Source organism: Micropterus salmoides, unplaced genomic scaffold, assembly GCF_014851395.1.
Source record: "Micropterus salmoides isolate LMB-PRFRI ecotype aquatic unplaced genomic scaffold, ASM1485139v1 Ms_hic_scaffold_1, whole genome shotgun sequence".
NCBI classification, from domain to species: domain Eukaryota; kingdom Metazoa; phylum Chordata; class Actinopteri; order Centrarchiformes; family Centrarchidae; genus Micropterus; species Micropterus salmoides.
The window spans coordinates 1,847,401-1,853,785 of record NW_024040040.1 but is presented as its reverse complement, the minus strand read 5'-3'; positions in this window follow the sequence as shown (position 1 = coordinate 1,853,785).

Genomic DNA, 6,385 nt, shown 5'->3' with positions numbered 1-6,385 from the left:
ATACTTTCTGTCATGTGTTGCTTTGAATTCTTGCTCTTGTTTAGGGCTGCAACTAATGATTATTTTCATAGTAGACTGATCTGTTAATTATTTATTTGATTAGTTGACTCGTCCCGATTATTTTTGTCACCCCCTAACCCTAATTAAACTGTTTAACTCATTAAATATCTTTCAAGTGAATTACTGATCTCTAACACACAGCCTAACTAGCTAACATGAACACTTGTATCAACACCAGCGTTCTCTTAGCCAGCATCATCTCTGAGACGTCAAAATCAAGAATGCAAAGAACTATAGAGGCCAGGCTTCATCACCCAAAACATTAACCTCACAATCTGATTTATTGCCAAGTAGGTTTTAACTTTAAACTTTTAAACAAAGATTTTTGCTTTGTTTTGGAACTATATAAAATGAAAGCACATTAAAAGCAATTGCTATAACCACAACTGTCAATGTAATGTCTATTTACAATAATAAAGCAACAGTTCAGTTTCATACTATTTCTATAGTTTAGTTTTCCAAAGTGCAAAGTTTTATAAATTGAGAATGTTCTGGAGCCGACTGCACCAACAGGGCTTATGCCTGGTCTGAAGGTAAGTAGGTCTTATCCCAGCATTATAACCACCATCTAGGCTTAAGTCTTCTCATACTGCCCACCTTACCTTACACACTAGCATCTGCTAACCCCCCATTTTACCCTCCCTCGGCCAGGCGCCCCTCACCAGTCTCGCCTTCACTCAGGCATTTGATTCTATCAGTTGCTTTCATTGACCATAATCTCTTCCTGCCTCCACAGGTCCTGCCACTGGGCCGAGGGAGCTCTGTTCACCGCTAGGTTCCGCTCAGCTCGTACAGCTTCTTCTTGCTCCAGAGAACTTACAGCTGTCGAGTTTGCAATTGCTTTTTCCCTCTGTCGTGACATAATTGTTCATTTTTCCCCATCGCAGGGCGGATGACTATCTTTCAATCATCTCAGACTCGGCTTGCGGTCTGGCGGCACCAGGTTCTTTACATATCATGTCCATCTTGCTTCCCAGCAACCGCAGCACAACCCGTCCACGATCACATGGTACCCAACGGCATTGGTTAAACAAGCGATCGCGACGCGACTTCCTTCTTCTCGGAAGGCATCCCTTTCTTTACGAAAACCACTTAGCCTGACTGGAAGACATCACACTACACATAGGCAGAACCCTCACCACCGCTGTCACCGCGGAGGCGATGTCCGCATCCGAGCAACCACCAGAACAGTCATCACCCTCCTCCTTCCTCCACCCTTTCGAACCACTGCTATTCTTTGGGGGCAGTGGAGGTCCAGCCATCCTGGTACACACAGACAACTTCACACTACATTACCAGACCGCTCTGCAATGCCCACTTCACCACTGAATCAGGCAGAGCTGTCTCACACTCCTGGTCGCCATCTCTGCCTATCCCATAATTCAAGATTCTTCGGACCCGTACCCCGGTCACTCATTCCGTATCAGGCACTAGACCACACTGCCGAATTCTCATTCGTCTCTCTTCCCATGCCTACCATTGTCACGGATTTGTATGGTGAAGCAGGTAGTAGGTTGGAGGACCCAAATGCAGGACACGAAAGCCAGCAGGAACAGTTCAGAAGGGTTTTAATACACAAACAAAAGATGAGCACACTTACAAACAGAGTGGCTGATTGACTGAGTCCAAAAACAAAGGCTGTCCAACGAAAATCCAAAAGGGTGAAAACCAGAATCCAAAAATGAGCAGGGTAACAGGGAGACACGGCGAGTAGGGCTGAAGACACGAGAACAACTGCTACACAGGGTGACCATAAACAATGACCCGACAAAGACAAGACAGAAACACCAGGTAAATATACACACACGGACTAACGAGCAGGGCGGGAGCAACACAGGTGAAAGACATGAGGCTAATGAGGCACAGGCAGGGAGAGAGAGCAGGGGAAAACAGAGACAGACATGCAGAGGGATCACTGGGGTAACAGACATGACAAGGGTTACCAAACACTAGACGACAGACAAGACAGACCCCCACAACCCAACATACTATAAGGAAGATACTAACTAAAAGTGCAACACAAAGAATGGCTGTCCGGCAGAGTGTGACAACCGCAACAGCCACACAGACGTTCTTCGAACCAATTTCCATTCGATCCGTTATTCTTTTGGGGGTTCATAAGACCAAGCCATTTATTGAGACAAGCCCCCACCCTGAATCTCAACTCCTCAGGTTCCGGCCACCAAACCCTAAACAACCTCCTCGATCCCTTCATCCCTCTTCTCTCGACCTCTTCATCACTCCCCTCTTCACACCTTCATCCATAACTATTCATCATAATAAACCACTATAAAATCTAACATTGGCGTGGTCCTTGTTAGTGAAATGGAGTTATGTAAACTGAGGTTCAGGAACAGGACCATGCCTCCCTCACTTATTCTTGTCACACTCTGCATTTCTGTCTCTGTTTTCCCCTACACTCGCTCTCTCTCTCCCTGCCTGTGTCTCATTAGCCTCATGTCTTTCACCTGTGTTGCTCCCGCCCTGCTCGTTAGTCCCTGTGTGTATATATACCTGGTGTTTCTGTCTTGTCTTTGTCGGGTCATTGCGTGCTGTCTCCTGTTGTTGCTGTGAGGTCGCCTGTTGTTTGTCGTGTCTCCCGGTCGTGTTACCCTGCTTCCTTTGGATATCTGTTTGGACTACCTTTGTTTTGGGACTCAGTCATCAGCTATTCTGTTTGTAAGTGTGCTCGCCTTTTGTTTGCTTATTAAAACCACTGAACCATACCTGCTCCGCTCTGTGTCCTGCGTTTGGGTCCTCCAACCTGCCTCACCCATACCAGACCGTGACAGAATGACCCGACCAAGACAAGGACCCAGCAGACGCTAAAATGGAGAGGGAGAGGTTTCTGGACGTCTTGGCTGAATTGTGGACTATCTGGCAGTTTGCCTCAAGCCGCAAATCCCGGCAAGCCGCTCTCACCAGGGCCCACCAGGAGGCGGCCACAAAGCCATGGTTGCGGCGTCGGTTGCCAAGGTGGGCAAAAAGTTTTTTGAGCACCAGCACCCCTGCGGCTAGCCCCCAGCCTACTGCTGTTCCTCGTGCTCCGTCGGTGGTCCGACCGGCACCTGCTTCGCCGGTGGCCCAGCCGACTCCTGTTCCTCGTGCTTCGTCGGTGGTCCGACCGGCACCTGCTTCGCCGGTGGCCCAGCCGACTCCTGTTCCCTCGTCGGTGGTCCGACCGGCACCTGCTTCGCCGGTGGCCCAGCCGACTCCTGTTCCCTCGTCGGTGGTCCGACCGGCACCTGCTTCACCGGTGGCCCAGCCGACTCCTGTTCCCTCGTCGGTGGTCCGACCGGCACCAGCTGTCCAGTCGGTGTTCAGACCGACTCCAGCACCTCGTGTCCGGTCCATGGTCCCCAGCCCAGCTGTCCAGTCGGTGTTCAGACCGACTCCAGCACCTCGTGTCCGGCCCATGGTCCTCAGCCCAGCTGCTCAGTCCGTGGACCTCAGCTCAGCTGTCCAGTCGGTGGTCAGACCGACTCCAGCTCCTCGTGTCCGGTCCATGGTCCCCAGCCCAGCTGCTCAGTCGGTGTTCAGACCGACTCCAGCTCCTCGTGTCCGGTCCATGGTCCCCAGCCCAGCTGCTCAGTCGGTGTTCAGACCGACTCCAGCACCTCGTGTCCGGCCCATGGTCCTCAGCCCAGCTGCTCAGTCCGTGGACCTCAGCTCAGCTGTCCAGTCGGTGGTCAGACCGACTCCAGCTCCTCGTGTCCGGTCCATGGTCCCCAGCCCAGCTGCTCAGTCGGTGTTCAGACCGACTCCAGCTCCTCGTGTCCGGTCCATGGTCCCCAGCCCAGCTGCTCAGTCGGTGTTCAGACCGACTCCAGCTCCTCGTGTCCGGTCCATGGTCCCCAGCCCAGCTGCTCAGTCGGTGTTCAGACCGACTCCAGCTCCTCGAGTCCGGCCCATGGTCCCCAGCCCAGCTGCTCAGTCGGTGTTCAGACCGACTCCAGCTCCTCGTGTCCGGTCCATGGTCCCCAGCCCAGCTGCTCAGTCGGTGTTCAGACCGACTCCAGCTCCTCGTGTCCGGTCCATGGTCCCCAGCCCAGCTGCTCAGTCGGTGTTCAGACCGACTCCAGCTCCTCGTGTCCGGTCCATGGTCCCCAGCCCAGCTGCTCAGTCGGTGTTCAGACCGACTCCAGCTCCTCGTGTCCGGTCCATGGTCCCCAGCCCAGCTGCTCAGTCGGTGTTCAGACCGACTCCAGCTCCTCGTGTCCGGTCCATGGTCCTCAGCCCAGCTGTCTCGCCGGTGGTCCTCAGCCCAGCTGTCTCGCCGGTGGTCCTCAGCCCTGCTGCAGCTCCAGAGCACCAGAGCTTTGGGTGCCGACCTCCGGAGAGGTCTTCCCGTCGGCCTCCAGTGGGTTTCCAGCCTCTTTGTTGGCCTTCCTGTCGTCCCCCTGAACAGTCCGGCCTCCAGGGCCGTACTCCGGGACGGCCACCTGAACTCTGTGGTCCCTCTGGTCCTCCCACCCAGTTGGGTCGTCCTCCCAGGCGACCTCCCAAATTCTGTGGACCCCCTGTTCTGCCCAGCCTGTTGGGTCGTCCTCCGGGACGGCCTCCCGAACTCTGTTCTCCCCTGATTTGCCCGGCCTCACGGGTCACCCTCCGGGACGACCCCCTGAACTCTGTTGCCCACCTGGTCCGTTGGGTTATCCTCCAGGACGACCCCCTGAACTTTTGTTCCCCTCTGGCCGCCTTGGACGACCTCCGGAACTGCCTTGCCCTGCCGGTAGTTGGCCCTTTGGGACTTTTTGTTTTGTTTTTCTGGCCCTCCACCTGGCCTCCCTCCGCCCACCCTGGGCCGGCTTGACCTGTTTGTGTTTTTTTTTGTTTGTGATGTTTCATTTTAGGACGTCAGGGGCCGTCCTTTTGAGGGAGGGGTACTGTCACACTCTGCATTTCTGTCTCTGTTTTCCCCTACACTCGCTCTCTCTCTCCCTGCCTGTGTCTCATTAGCCTCATGTCTTTCACCTGTGTTGCTCCCGCCCTGCTCGTTAGTCCCTGTGTGTATATATACCTGGTGTTTCTGTCTTGTCTTTGTCGGGTCATTGCGTGCTGTCTCCTGTTGTTGCTGTGAGGTCTCCTGTTGTTTGTCGTGTCTCCCGGTCGTGTTACCCTGCTTCCTTTGGATATCTGTTTGGACTACCTTTGTTTTGGGACTCAGTCATCAGCTATTCTGTTTGTAAGTGTGCTCGCCTTTTGTTTGCTTATTAAAACCACTGAACCATACCTGCTCCGCTCTGTGTCCTGCGTTTGGGTCCTCCAACCTGCCTCACCCATACCAGACCGTGACAATTCTACCACCTGCGCTTCATTCAATTCCTCCAATCAACCACCTGTACTTCACTCATTCCATCCACCTAAGCTTCTCAAATCCAGTCACATGCACTCACGTATATAAGCTGTCTAACCCGTTTTCTTTCCCATTTCTCACATCCCTCCCATCCAAACACTGCTTGTTCACCTCTTTTAATGGGCAGCACGGTGGACCAGTGGCCAGCACTGTGGCCTCACAGCAGAAGGTTCTGAGTTTAAACCTCGCTCAGACCAGGCTGTTCTGCACAGAGTTTGCATGTTCTCCCTGCTTTTGAGTGGGTGTCCTCCGGGCGCTCCGGCTTCCTCCCACCATGAAAGACATGAACGCTAAAATCCGAAATTCTGACTAGTAATCATTTTGTCTTCTTACACAACAGTAACCACAGGGGGGCTCATAAGACCAAGCCGCTTATCGAGACGAGCCCCCACCCTGAATCTCGACCCTTCGGGTTCCTAGCCACTCCGGCCACCAAACCCCAAACAACCTCCTCGACCCCTTCATCCCTGTTCTCTCGACCCCTTCGTCCATAACTATTCATCATAATAAACCACTATAAAATCTAACATTGGCGTGGTCCTTGTTAGTGAACTGCAAGTAGCTGCTGCCATTATTGTGTCACAGTCTAAGATGCAAAGAACATTGTCGTCTGTTGTAAACACTGTGCGACCAGCAAAATGCTTACAGCTGCACACATTTCTACATCTGATTTACTAAAACAGCTGCTGAAGCAGCACTGCAACGTGAAACTTACAGAAAGAAACTCTGGCGGCTGCTGTCACTGATGCTTGGACTCGTCGGGAGAGAGTGGCGTTAATGTAACGTTTTGTAACTACTGAATATTGCTCTTATAAACAGGATACAAGTGCAGAAAAACAGATGTTCAAAAGTCGGGATTTACTTGTTTTATTTTTATTTCAGCCATTGGTGTTAAGAAACATTAGGCCTAGGCTATATGCTTTGTAAAAACCATACTGCTTGCTGCTGTTATGAATATGATATTAGTTA